The sequence below is a fragment of the Mytilus californianus genome, unplaced genomic scaffold (genome assembly GCF_021869535.1).
Source record: "Mytilus californianus isolate M0D057914Y unplaced genomic scaffold, xbMytCali1.0.p SCAF_14, whole genome shotgun sequence".
Taxonomy (NCBI): Eukaryota; Metazoa; Mollusca; class Bivalvia; order Mytilida; family Mytilidae; genus Mytilus; species Mytilus californianus.
The window spans coordinates 30,147,799-30,163,202 of NW_026262626.1; the positions used below are offsets into that span (position 1 = coordinate 30,147,799).

Here is a 15,404-nt window from a genome sequence, read left to right on the forward strand (position 1 = left end):
AAATATTGATTACATAGAAAATTGCATTGAAAGCACTCCCACTTGTACAATTCTTGCCAGATTTTTATCAAAGGAGTAGGCCCAACAAGACCCCTTTTTGGCCCCAAAATATAGAATTTTTACAAATTTGTTGAAATGTAAACTTAAGGTCGTATCAAGCTGCGCCCAGCGGAGCATTTTATTAATTTTAGGGCCAGTTTTCAAATTGGTACACATTAAGGTCGGAAGGGTTCAAAAGTAAACATTGTTTGATTTATAAAAAAAAATGAATTCTTGGGGTTCTTTGATATGCTGAACTATCCGTGTATTTAGATTTTTTTATTTTTGGTACTGGTTTTCAAATAAGTCCACAAGGTCCAAAATTAAACTTTGTTTGATTTAAAAAAAAAAGAATTCTTGGGATTTTTGATATGCTGAATCTATCTTTGTATTTAGAGTTTTTATTTTGGGACCGGTTTTCAAATTGTCCACATTATGGTCCAAAGGGTCAAAAATTAAACTTAGTTTGATTTTAACTAAAGCTGAAATCAAAGATTGATTTTGGGCCCAGTTTTCAAGTTGGTCTAAATTGGGGTCAAAAACTAAACTTTGTTTGATTACAACAAAAATTGAATATATGGGGTTCTTTGATAAGCTGAATCTAATCTTGTATTTAGATTTTGGAATTTTGGGCCCTGTTATCAAATTAGTCCACATTGAGCTCCAAAGGGTACAAAATTCTTGGTGTACTTGGATATGCTGAATCTAACTGTATTTATATTTTGAATATTGGACCATCATAGGTAAAAGTCCAATTTCAAATTTTTCAGTTATTTGACCAATTCTTGAATCTGTCCAAATCGAGTCAAAATTAAATTTTGTTTGATTTCAACAAAATTTGAAAATATGGGGTTCTTTGATATGCTGAATCTAACCTTGTATTAAGATTTTTGATTTTGGGGCCTGTTATCAAATTGGTCCACATTGAGGTTGAATTTGTTGAAATGTAAACTTTTAGCTATTTATTGGAAAGTAGAACACATTTGTTCCATAAATATGGGCTGTTTTTGACAATACAATGCACATGCATCAGGTACTACCATAATAAATTGATGCAATATTACTAAAATCTTTACAATTTTAGCATTTGTGCTAATTTAAAGATGGTTTTTGTCTAAAATGGAAGTGGCCCCATTTGTGTTCAGTCTTAATATTTTAATATATGTTGTATTTGATGATAATATGTAACATATACTAGTATAAAGTTTGAGACAGAACACGAACGCGGCCACTTCCATTTTAGACAAAAACCATCTGAAAAGTGATGTTTATGGCATATTTGATAGATTATTCATATTCAAGCTTGAATTTGAGCGTCTTTAATGACCAAATCAGTTCAAATCTTTTACATAAACTAATTGAATCGACTAAAGTGGACACTTGAGTGTTTAAAAATGTAAAAAATCTTTCATTAGATGTATTTTGAATTTTAGGCCAAAACTAGCCCTTACCAGAACTTCTCCTTTATATCAAGGGTTTATATCAGCAATGTATTTGACAAGTTCCAAAATCAGAGCCCATCAACTTTTTTATACGACTGCAAAATTTTTGCTGTTGTATAATATTATGATGTTGTCAGCGTCATCATCGTCCAAAGACATTTGGTTTCCAGACAATAACTTGAGGATAAGTGTATGGATCTCTATGAAATTGTACCACTAGGTAGTGTCCTAACTGTTTAGGAATTAGGGGCCAAAAGCAAGCATTTTACTTGTTTCAGGACGATAACGTGTGTTTAAGTGTATGGATCTCTATGAAATTGTACCTTGTTGTTTCATACCTCAAAAGGAAGGTTGGGATTGATTTTTGGGGTTATGGCCCAAACCGTTTAGGAATTAGGGGCCAAAAAGATGCCATATAACTAGGATTTTCTGGTTTCTGGACAATAAAATGAGTATACCGGGGTAAGTCTATGGATCTCTACGAAATTGTGCCACAAGGTTCCCTACCATAAAAGGAAGGTTGGGATTGATTTTGGGGGTTATGGCGCTAACTGTTTAGGAAAATGGGGCCAAAAACAATACTTTTCTAAGACTTTGCGTTAATTGATTATTTCTTGAATTCTTGGGTTTTTGTCGAGCCTTCGACTTTAGTCGAAAAAGCGAGACATAGCGATCCTACATTCCGTCGGCGTCGTCGATGTCGTCGTCGTCGTCGTCGGCGGCGTCCACAAATATTCACTCTGTGGTTAAAGGTTTTAAAATTTTAATAACTTTCTTAAACTATCCTGGATTTCTACCAAACTTGGACAGAAGCTTGTTTATGATCATAAGATAGTATCTAGAAGTAAATTTTGTAAAAAAATAAATCCATTTTTTCCTTATTTTACTTTTAAATGGACTTAGATTTTCTGCCAGGAAACAACACATTCACTCTGTGGTTAAAGTTTTTAAAATTTTAGTAACTTTCTTATACTATTTTGGATTTGTACCAAACTTGGACAGAAGCTTGTTTATGATCAAAAGCTAGTATCTAGAAGGAAATTTTGTAAAAAAATAAATCCATTTTTTTTGTATTTTACTTTAAAATGGACTTAGATTTTCTGCCTGGAAACAATATATTCACTCTGTGGTTAAAGTTTTTAAAATTTTAATAACTTTCTTATACTATTTTGGATTTGTACCAAACTTGGACAGAAACTTGTTTATGATCAGATGCTAGTATCTAGAAGGAAATTTTGTTTTCTTCCAGTTAACATTACAGTCAGTCTGCAGTTAAAGTTTTTAAACATTTATTAGATTCATAAACTATCCTGGATTTTTACCAAACTTGGACAGAAGCTTCTTACAATCAAAAGATAGTATCAAGAGGAATATTTTTATTGATTTACTTCCTCATTTTTGTTGAGCCTGCGATTAACAGAAAAAGTAGGCGAGACACTTGGTTCCGCGGAACCCTTACGAATTTTTTAAAATGTTGAATCTAACAGTGTATTTAGATTTTGGAATTTAGGCCTGTTTTTGAAATGGTCCACATTGAGGTCTAAAGGATCCAAAATAAAACTTTTTTTGATTTCATCAAAAATTGAATGATTGGGGTTCTTTGATATACCAAATCTAATCGTGTATTTTGATTTAAAAAAAAAAATTTTGCGGTTGTATATTGGTATGACGTTGGCGTCGTCGTCGTCCGAAGACACATTGGTTTTCGCACTTTAGTTTAAGTGAATGGATCTCTATGAAATTTTACCATAAGGTTCAATACCACAAAAGGAAGGTTGGGATTGATTTTGGGGGTAATGGTACCAACAGTTAAGGAATTAGGGGCCAAAAATAAGCATTTTTGTTACTTCCAGACATAACTTGTGTGTAAGTGTATGGATCTTTCTGAAATTGTACTACAAGGTTCCATAACTTAAATGGAAAGCTGGAATTGAGTTTGGGGGTAATTGCCCAAAACGTTTAGGAATAAGGGGCCAAAAATAAGCATTTTTCTAGTTTCCAGACAATAACTTGTGTTCAAGTGTATGGATCTCTCTGAAATTGTACTGCAAGGTACCATACCACAAAGGGAAGGCTGGGATTGATTTTGGGGGTAATTGCCTCAAAATTTTAGGAATTAGGGGCCAAAAAGGGGCAAAAAACAAGCATTTTTCTAGTTTCAGGACAATAACTTGTGTGTAAGTGTATGGATCTTTATGAAATTGTACTACAAGGTTCCATATCACAAAGGGAAAGCTGGGTTTGAGTTTGGGGGTAATTGCCCTAAACGTTTAGGAATTTGGGGCCAAAAAGGGGCCAAAAAACAAGCATTTTTCTAGTTTCCAGACAATAACTTGTGTTCAAGTGTATGGATCTCTCTGAAATTGTACTGCAAGGTACCATACCACAAAGGGAATGCTGGGATTGAGTTTGGGGGTGATGAATCATAAGGGGGTTCAAAACATTTGTTGGGGGGGGGGGATTTTTTTTTCCTTTTTTTGTTTAAAATTTTCTATTTTAAATTGGTTATTTCTGATTTATATATAAAAGCAAATAATAATGATATGGTTTGAATAGGTAGATTAAAATTTTTTAAGTTCTTAGACCACATTCATTCTGAGTCAGAAACCTTTGCTGTGTCAAATATTTAATCACAAACCAAATTCAGTGCTGTATCAAGCTTGAATGTTGTGTCCATACTTGCCCCAACTGTTCAGGGTTCGACCTCTGCGGTCGTATCAAGCTGCGCCCAGCGGAGCATTTTATTAATTTTAGGGCCAGTTTTCAAATTGGTACACATTAAGGTCGGAAGGGTTCAAAAGTAAACATTGTTTGATTTATAAAAAAAATGAATTCTTGGGGTTCTTTGATATGCTGAACTATCCGTGTATTTAGATTTTTTTATTTTTGGTACTGGTTTTCAAATAAGTCCACAAGGTCCAAAATTAAACTTTGTTTGATTTAAAAAAAAAAAGAATTCTTGGGATTTTTGATATGCTGAATCTATCTTTGTATTTAGAGTTTTTATTTTGGGACCGGTTTTCAAATTGTCCACATTATGGTCCAAAGGGTCAAAAATTAAACTTAGTTTGATTTTAACTAAAGCTGAAATCAAAGATTGATTTTGGTCCCAGTTTTCAAGTTGGTCTAAATTGGGGTCAAAAACTAAACTTTGTTTGATTACAACAAAAATTGAATATATGGGGTTCTTTGATAAGCTGAATCTAATCTTGTATTTAGATTTTGGAATTTTGGGCCCTGTTATCAAATTAGTCCACATTGAGCTCCAAAGGGTACAAAATTCTTGGTGTACTTGGATATGCTGAATCTAACTGTATTTATATTTTGAATATTGGACCATCATAGGTAAAAGTCCAATTTCAAATTTTTCAGTTATTTGACCAATTCTTGAATCTGTCCAAATCGAGTCAAAATTAAATTTTGTTTGATTTCAACAAAATTGAAAATATGGGGTTCTTTGATATGCTGAATCTAACCTTGTATTAAGATTTTTGATTTTGGGGCCTGTTATCAAATTGGTCCACATTGAGGTCCAAATGGTCGAAAATTAAACTTTGTTTGATTTGATATGATAATTCTTTGGGTTCTATGATATGCTGAATCTAACCGTGTATTTAGATTTTGGATATTGGACCATAATAGGTAAAAGTCCAATATCAAAATTTTCAGTTCTTTGACCTTATTTATTATGTGTCAGAAACCTATACTGTGTCAAATATTTAATCACAATTCAAATTCAGAGCTGTATCAAGCTTGAATGTAGTATCCATACTTGGCATTTGTGTCCCATGGAAACATTCTTCTTTTTTTATATTAACTAATTAATGTACATTTGCCTCTTATCTTGAAAAATATAATAGAAAGGTAGTAACTGTTAGCAGGAAAAATGATGGGTATACAAGTTCTGTAAGAATGCCAACATGACAGAAACCATGGACTGACTCCTAAAAGTAAGGTGAGCAATTCAGGCTCCTATGAGCCTCTTGTTTTGGATCCGCCCAATTTTATACCCTCTACTGAAAACAATACAAATATTTTAAAGGAAATATTCTAGACACCTCAGAACTGTCCTTTGTGTGAGAGTTTGTAGAGAATACAAGTTTTAGTGTCAAATATATATTGGCTTGTGTTGACACAAATTAGATTTGCAATGCAAGAAATGTGTTTAAGTATTTTTGTAAAGTTATGACAAAAGATGTAAGTTTTTTTGAAAGCGTGTATTCATATGTACATATATATATACAATCATTATGTGTCATTAAATTTTCATTAATAAAGACATAAAATGTTAAATATTTTTGTTTGTTAGTTGTATTTTGTTTAGATATAGAAAATATTTATTTAGTTTAATATTTATGAAAAATGGAAGTAATTTTACTTTCCTATTCATTGAACATTGAAGATTGTGGCTTCATAGAGGTTCAGCAAGTTTTAAAAAAATGGAATATTTAGTGTTTTTGGTATTTGACCAATCAAAAACAAGCTAATCAGAAGTTATGTACGAAGATTCCTCATTTGGTGTTGATTGATTGACATACATTGCAGCAAAAAATGTCACATTGGTATGCATTGAACACTATGGTTAGTCACATTTTCTTTACCTTCTCTGAAACTTCTTTGTCAGTCAGACCAAAACTTATGGAAAGCTTGCATTTCGTTCAGATTGAACAAAAAGAAATCCTTATTTGTTCATTTCAAATTTCAAAAAAAACAACTAAAAATAATTTTAAAAATACTGTAAAAGTGCTAATTGCTCTGGAAGATCAAAAGGAAAAGGATTTTTTTTTATCAGAGTTGAATTTCTTGACATTTGGCACAGATACCAGATCAGCAATTCATTGGCCTTAATGGCCTCTAGTTTTATTTTGTGAGTGCTAAAATTTATTGTGGAATGAAAAGAGTGAAGGCTTTTATTAGAGGTCTACTTATTATTCTTTGAAATTTCAACTAAAGATGAAGAGCTGGACCTAACCTTTCCCCTACTGGATACCTAAATACATAAGTGTCCTTATAGGTATAGACATTTCATTGCCGGCTCTTCCAAATGCTCAACAAATCCTATTCCTATATTTTTAACTGCTATTTTATCAACAATCAAAACTGGGCTTTACAGTAAGGAGGAAACGACCTAATTTTTATGCCCCCACTGTAGCAGAGGGGGCATTAAGCAGAGGATGAATTAGAGGGGTTTCCAGGGTGCCCGGGCCCCCCTTTTGTGGGAAAAATTTGGTTGATTATTTAGGGAATCACTGAAGCATGACTGGAGCGGGCCCCCTCTTAGGCAGTCAGTGAGCCCCCTTATGAAAATTTCTGGATCCGCCACTGTTAAAGTGTTACCCTTGTCCGTCCATTCAAAATTACGTCCCAAAAATTAGTTTCCCTTCTCTAACTTTAGTTTAACTCAACTATATGTTATGAAACTTATACACAATGATTATTAGCACAAAACTCAGATCAAGTTAGAACTTGGGTGGCGTCACTTTTATTGTTCTCAAGTTATGCCCCTTTATAACGTTATATGCAAGCAGGGTCATCATCTGTTACCCATGGATACATTCTCCATTTATTTAAATTTACTCTGCTCAACCTAAAAATAGACTTGATCTATTAGAATTTTCTCCTGATAAGAACCAAGTAAGTAAATGTGCATGTCTCATAGAAATATGTTGACAATCTCTAAAACTATTCTACATTAATAAAGACAACAACATAATGAGAGACTGCCAGATGTGGTGACCATCTTGAAATTACAACTAAAGTAGGTCCTAAATTTCAGCACACATTATATGTGGCATAAAGCACTGTACTTAAGATTGGTCTACCTATACACAGTTGTGTATGTACTTTAGAAGGTCACCCTCTTATTGATAACTTTTTCCTTTATTGTTGAGTCTGCACCATTTATGCCGCGAAGATACATTTGGTTTCCGCACAATAACTTTAGTTTAAGTGAATGGATCTCTATGAAATTTTACCATAAGGTTCAAAACCACAAAAGGAAGGTTGGGATTGATCTTTGGGGTTATGGTACCAATAGTTAAGGAATTAGGGGCCAAAAATAAGCATTTTTCTAGTTTCCAGACAATAACTTGTGGAACGGTGTATGGATCTCTCTGAAATTATACCACAAGTTTCCATACCACAAAGGGATGGTTAGGATTTGCTTTTGGGGGTTATGGCTCAAACCGTTTAGGAATTAGGGGAAAAACAAGGGTGTCCTGGTTAATGGACAAATACTTTAGTACAAAACATAATTTTAAGCAGTGTAAGGGAGGTAATTCAAATACATCATTTGAATTACCAACCCTTTCACTGCTTTTAAATTATGTATAAAGTAATGGTTAATGAACAATTAAGACAATTTAAAAGCAGTGTAAGGGAGGTAATCCAAATACAAGGTTTTGATAACTTCCTTTCACCGCTTTTAAATTATGTTTAAAGAATGCATATTTATAAAAGAAGACCAATAAAAATACCTGCAAATGTTGCATCTTTTTTTTTTACAAAAAAATCCATATGAAAGATTTGACACCATATTTTAAATTCTATTATAAGATAAATTAAGTTAGCACTAGGGTAAATTTAAATGGGTAATTATGGTTGCAAACTCCATTGGAAATTTGAATTGAGATTATGACCATATCTTGAGGGAAAGATTTTTTGGGGGGGAAAAAGGGGGGAGGGGTAAAAAGAAATTGTGGGGGGTCAATTTTTTCTCATTTCAGATTTCAGAAATTTAAAAGAAAAATTCTTCATATATTATTTTTTTGGCAAAAAAAAAGTGTGTGTTGGGGGGTTAATACGCAACGGCATAGTGTATTGCACAAAAGCAAAAAAAAAAAGAAGGGGGTTAAATTTTTTATTATTTTTGTGGGGGGAGGGGGGGTCAATTCGCAACAGCAAAGTGTATTGCACAAAAGCAAAAAATTGAATATAAATTCAAATCATATAACCAATTCTAAGTTCTTTGACTACAGTTATTCTGTGTCAGAAACCTTTTATGTGTCAAATATTTAATTACAATCCAAATTCAGACCTGTATCTAGCGTGAATATTGCGTCCATTTTTGCCCCAACTGTTTAGGGTTGGACCTCTGCAGGCGTATCCAGCTGCGCTCGGCGAAGCAACTTATTGTAGTTTCCGGACAATAATTTTAAAATTTCAAATTGGATCTCTGGTGTTTTTTAATATGCTGAATCTAACCATGTTGCTAAATTTTGGATATCAGACCATACTAGGTAAAATAAATGTCCCATTTCAAATTTTTAAGATCTTTGACCACATTTATTTTGTGTCAGAAACCTATATTATGTCAAAAATTTGATCACAATCCAAATTCAGACAGTATCAAGCTTGAATATTGTGTCCAAACTTGCTTCAACTGTTCAGGGTTCGACCTCTGCGGTCGTATCAGTCTGCCCTCGGCGAAGCATTTTATTTACAGTTCACATTCCGATTTAGTCTGAGGTTAAAAAAATTTCAGTCATCAATAACTTTGTCAAACCATGGAAGTATTATATTGTTAATATAATACTTTCATGGTCAAACCTTCATATGATTTTATGAAATTTGGACACAAGCTTATTTATGACCAAAATAAAGTATCAAGAGCAAAATTTTTAATTTTTTAGTAGTGTAGGTTGCACTTTGTAAATACAGCTGTTTCACAAACCACGCCTCTTTTGGGGAGATATATAATATTCATAGATCGGGTATTTTGTTTTGTTTACCTACTGGTTCCCGGATATGATCTCTATCTTTTATCTCAAAGAGACATAACTTGGGAATGTTACCAGTACAAATACACATGGATAGCGGCTAAATTGAATTCTGAGGAAGATCCAAATTGAATGGAGGGGTAGTACAGAATTTTAGTATAAGTTTAAACTCTTAGAAGTTCGAGGCATATAAATGTTGAAAATATGCCGCACAGCCCTATATTTTGACCTTTGAAAAAAATAGTAGTGCATATGAACTTTCCATTCTAGGATACAATTTTTTACGAAACTTCATAGTTAAAGTGGCACAGTTTTAGCCGTAAAAGGAGTTCCTATGGGAAATTGCATTGTCTATATTTATAGAAGTGCAACCTTGATTGATAAATGGACCTAGTTTTTTTACAGTTAACATTCAGATTTATCACTGTATCATCGCCACCGGAAATTGGGTACTAACGAAGCGGAGAGAAATGGAAAAAAAAGTAAACAAGGTAAGAATTCATTCAATTTAAAGCATTTCTACTGATTTGACGAGAGTACCGCTTAAGAAATGATTTTCTGATATGTAATTCTTTAAATTATTAGGCCGATAAGTACAAAATTAAGAGAAGATTTTGTGTTATACTCAAGAACTTGCCACTTAGTACCTGGAAATTTTGAGGTCGATCGTCCTCTGTCGCCCCATTGGCAAGATATTCAACTGTTTTTCATTATTTTTCCAGACACTTTTTTAGATTATTATAGTGTGGCATCATATTTACTGAAATTTGTTGTCAAAATGAACGTTTTTAAAAAATATAGACCATAAAAAATAAAGTTTAGGGTACGGCAACTTGCTCATGTTGACAAATTTACTGTATGGCAACAAGGACGTATAACTAACTAATATACGTCCTTGATGGCAACTTGTTTTCAACTGTATGGCAACTTGCTAATTTCGAAATATTTATTTGCCGTCTTTTTAAAGAAAATAAAGTATTAGGTTCAAATATCTAATTATGCATTTGATAAAAATACAATTCGCTTGACACCATTTAAGATGTATACACAATATAAGGCTTGAACACAGTCCTATTACATCTTTTACATACCTGATGTGTACAATATGAATACGGCATATACAAAAGCTGGCAAATGTTGTAACTTTCGGAAAGGCATGTCACTGTTTTACTGACCTGTTGTTCTGCCCTGACGTAGCGTTAAATGTTACCCATGTCCGTCCGACCCGTCTCTCCCGTCCGTCCAGAAAGTCCCAATAATTGGTTTCCGTTCTCTAACTTTAATATGCCTTAACCAAATGTTTTAAAACTTACACGAAATGCTTATCATCACAAAACACAGATCAAGTTATAAATTGGGTAGCGTCACTGTTACCGTTCTTGAGTAATGCCCTTTTATAAATGAAAAAAAGCTAAAGCTGTCGTTTCTGTTCTCAAACTTTAGATTGCCTCAACCAAATGTTTTAACCATACAACATTAGTCAGCATTTGCATATAAGTGATGAAGATTTCGGGGATGGGTTGTGGGTGGAGGGAAGGAAGGAGGTAATGGCAAGAGAATTTTTCCGCATTGAATATTTAGAACCATTAAGTGAATGAAGTCTCTTTCAACCTTTAGATAAAATGAAATATAAATGAGTTATCATTCTCTGCAAAAAATAAATGTTGTATTGCTACACCACGGCACCATGTTAAGGGAGGTTTGAGTGCTCACAAACATGTTTAAGCCCGCCTCAATATATATGTGTCTGTCCCTGGTCAGGAACATGTAATATAGCGGCTGTCGTAAGTTGCTGCCTGACATATTTGTTTATGATTTTGTCATAAATCAGGCAATTTTAATACGGTATGGGTTTTGTTCATTGTGAAGTGTATAGTAACCAATAGTTGGTCAAATCTATTTCATTTGGACTTTGTTTTAAAGTCCTCTCAGTGAAAACCATTCCACGTCTCCTTTTTCAATTAATGTTATTGTCTTATTTGTAAAAGGCAGATACAGCCAATATATTAGAATAAAGAACATTAATTTTCAAAAAAAACCTTCATCTCTATTTGTACGACTTTGCCCCCAGCAGAGCTATAGAAAAACAGTACATTAACGGGTGTTACACGGACACTTTTTATGAATAGAATCACTCGTGCATGATCAGTCAGTTCATGGGCACTTTAAATTTCAATTAGATTTGAACTTTTTGTTTCACCGACATATTTCCTGTCTTTTTAATTAACATATTTACGTTAGCATCAATAACTATATTGTGTTCAAACAATTCCAGTAAATTACTATTCATATCAGTAGTCTAAGGAATTGACCATTTAAATTTAAAAGAGGGGTTATGGTTTTTTTGCTAAAAAGATATTTTGATCCCCAATTTTATGAGACAAAATATATTGTGTCAAGCAGATGACAAAATAATGTTCTGATTCCTGATTTTCCGAATATCGTAATGGGAAATTGCATTGTCTATATTTATAGAAGTGCAACCTTGATTGATAAATGGACCTAGTTTTTTTACAGTTAACATTCAGATTTATCACTGTATCATCGCCACCGGAAATTGGGTACTAACGAAGCGGAGAGAAATGGAAAAAAAAAGTAAACAAGGTAAGAATTCATTCGATTTAAAGCATTTCTACTGATTTGACGAGAGTACCGCTTAAGAAATGATTTTCTGATATGTAATTCTTTAAATTATTAGGCCGATAAGTACAAAATTAAGACAAGATTTTTGTGTTATACTCAAGAACTTGCCACTTAGTACCTGGAAATTTCGAGGTCGATCGTCCTCTGTCGCCCCATTGGCAAGATATTCAACTGTTTTTCATTATTTTTCCAGACACTTTTTTAGATTATTATAGTGTGGCATCATATTTACTGAAATTTGTTGTCAAAATGAACGTTTTTAAAAAATATAGACCATAAAAAATAAAGTTTAGGGTACGGCAACTTGCTCATGTTGACAAATTTACTGTATGGCAACAAGGACGTATAACTAACTAATATACGTCCTTGATGGCAACTTGTTTTCAACTGTATGGCAACTTGCTAATTTCGAAATATTTATTTGCCGTCTTTTTAAAGAAAATAAAGTATTAGGTTCAAATATCTAATTATGCATTTGATAAAAATACAATTCGCTTGACACCATTTAAGATGTATACACAATATAAGGCTTGAACACAGTCCTATTACATCTTTTACATACCTGATGTATACAATATGAATACGGCATATACAAAAGCTGGCAAATGTTGTAACTTTCGGAAAGGCATGTCACTGTTTTACTGACCTGTTGTTCTGCCCTGACGTAGCGTTAAATGTTACCCATGTCCGTCCGACCCGTCTCTCCCGTCCGTCCAGAAAGTCCCAATAATTGGTTTCCGTTCTCTAACTTTAATATGCCTTAACCAAATGTTTTAAAACTTACACGAAATGCTTATCACCACAAAACACAGATCAAGTTATAAATTGGGTAGCGTCACTGTTACCGTTCTTGAGTAATGCCCTTTTATAAATGAAAAAAAGCTAAAGCTGTCGTTTCTGTTCTCAAACTTTAGATTGCCTCAACCAAATGTTTTAACCATACAACATTAGTCAGCATTTGCATATAAGTGATGAAGATTTCGGGGATGGGTTGTGGGTGGAGGGAAGGAAGGAGGTAATGGCAAGAGAATTTTTCCGCATTGAATATTTAGAACCATTAAGTGAATGAATTCTCTTTCAACCTTTAGATAAAATGAAATATAAATGAGTTATCATTCTCTGCAAAAAATAAATGTTGTATTGCTACACCACGGCACCATGTTAAGGGAGGTTTGAGTGCTCACAAACATGTTTAAGCCCGCCTCAATATATATGTGTCTGTCCCTGGTCAGGAACATGTAATATAGCGGCTGTCGTAAGTTGCTGCCTGACATATTTGTTTATGATTTTGTCATAAATCAGGCAATTTTAATACGGTATGGGTTTTGTTCATTGTGAAGTGTATAGTAACCAATAGTTGGTCAAATCTATTTCATTTGGACTTTGTTTTAAAGTCCTCTCAGTGAAAACCATTCCACGTCTCCTTTTTCAATTAATGTTATTGTCTTATTTGTAAAAGGCAGATACAGCCAATATATTAGAATAAAGAACATTAATTTTCAAAAAAAACCTTCATCTCTATTTGTACGACTTTGCCCCCAGCAGAGCTATAGAAAAACAGTACATTAACGGGTGTTACACGGACACTTTTAAGATGATACACGGACACTTTTTAGTTGTTACACGGACACTTTTTATGAATAGAATCACTCGTGCATGATCAGTCAGTTCATGGGCACTTTAAATTTCAATTAGATTTGAACTTTTTGTTTCACCGACATATTTCCTGTCTTTTTAATTAAAATATTTACGTTAGCATCAATAACTATATTGTGTTCAAACAATTCCAGTAAATTACTATTCATATCAGTAGTCTAATTAAGGAATTGACCATTTAAATTTAAAAGAGGGGTTATGGTTTTTTTGCTAAAAAGATATTTTGATCCCCAATTTTATGAGACAAAATATATTGTGTCAAGCAGATGACAAAATAATGTTCTGATTCCTGATTTTCCGAATATCGTATATAATACATGTAGTGCTAATTTCGAAAAATAAATATTTGGGTGATAGCGTTGAAAAACTAAATAAATTTCTTACTCAAAAAAGAACATACCCCCCTTTTGAAGCTAAATGGTCGGTCCGTAAATGTGTATTTTTTTTTCAAGATATGGACGTGAATAGTATTCTGTAAGTAAAGAAATGCCGGCACCGACGTTTATATTTCAATAAAAAAGACAGGAAATATATATAAAAAAAATCAAATCTAATCAAAAGGTAAAATCCCTATCAACTCACCAATGCACGATTGATCCTATGGATAAAAAGTGTCCGTGTAATACATGTTCAAATAGGCAGCAAATTTTGAAGAAAATCATTCAACTTATGTCATCAATTTTGGACGGTAAGCTGCGATTGGATCATAAAGTGACACGTGTTTAATCCTGCTCAACACTAACAGAGACATATAAAAACCATAAGCATGATTTTTTTTTACATGTACATGTAAATCCAAAATATATGCCTATATATATCTAATAACAAGACGAAATCCATTTTTTCATGTCATTTCATTCACTAATGAAATAGGAAATTCATTCTTTTGATACATTTATATTGTTATTGACTTCATAAATATTGAATTAATATATATTGAATTCATATATTTGACGGCAAACGTACGATTTTTACGATTTTTTTTAAAGAGGGAATGGGGGGATGGAATGACACATCCTGCATTTTCAACAAAAAAAAGATCATGCCAATTTATTTTACCCCCCCCCCCCCCCTTTCCGTTTTTCCCCAATAAAAATCAAATGGTAGCTTGCTTACCTCTGATTTTTTTTTCATACATTGCTTACTTGCGAAGTTGCATTTTAAAAAGTCTCAAATGTGTACAACATTCATCTTTTACTTGAAATGGTTATATTTTATAAAGTTATTAGATTCTTGAATTTTTTGAGAAAAAAACTCTCGACTGAAGGGAAGTGAAAAAAAATTGTTTTAACTGTTACTTAGTAACTTACATTAAGTGGTATATGGTCATTTAAGTTTTACTTTTGCTACTTCTTCTAAATGCAAAATGTACTTCTTCTTTCTTGAAACGTCGTACAAGTCAGATACAAAACAAAGGTAACAAAAAACAGGCCGGAAACAACCTCCCGTATAGTTTTTCTGCACTTGTAGTCAGGTCAAGGTCCTCAGCTATCGCCTCGGACCTTGACCTGACTACTCGTGCAGAAAAACTATCCGGCAACGGTTGTTACCGGCCTGTTTCTTTGTTACCTTTGTATTGTATCTAATACATAGTAAGAAATGAACAAGCTCGGTGGCTAACACTGTTTAAATTTAAAAAAAATATTAACCTTAGATTAATCATTTTTGGAAAGAATGAAAGAAGAATCCGATACAAGGGATAAAAATCCGGCTGTGGCTACGGCATAAACTTTTTATATAAACTTTCTACTTGAGAATAAAGATTACCTTATATGAAGTTTTTTTTTTGTAATACAATTCACAAAAGCTAGCATCTTCGATTTGTAAGTTTAAAGAATTATAATGAAATAACATCTAATAAGGACAGGTTGAAATATTTTTGAATCCTGATGGTGCATACTCATAA

At 33.1% G+C, this 15,404-nt stretch overlaps 1 protein-coding gene and 1 long non-coding RNA gene across 2 annotated transcripts in view; one reads left to right on the forward strand and one right to left on the reverse strand.

Annotated features, from left to right (window-relative positions):
• LOC127724644 (uncharacterized) overlaps positions 1-5,774 on the forward strand; it is a 336,855-nt gene extending 331,081 nt beyond the window's left edge. The window contains exon 36 of the mRNA XM_052231669.1: positions 3,857-5,774. The gene's annotated coding sequence lies outside the window, so the exon portion shown is untranslated. The remainder of the gene's footprint in view (positions 1-3,856) is intronic.
• Positions 5,775-8,277: 2,503 nt separating this feature from the next.
• LOC127724783 (uncharacterized) overlaps positions 8,278-15,404 on the reverse strand; it is a 66,673-nt gene continuing 59,546 nt past the window's right edge. The window contains exon 2 of the long non-coding RNA XR_007992688.1: positions 8,278-8,572. This is a non-coding gene — a long non-coding RNA (uncharacterized LOC127724783). The remainder of the gene's footprint in view (positions 8,573-15,404) is intronic.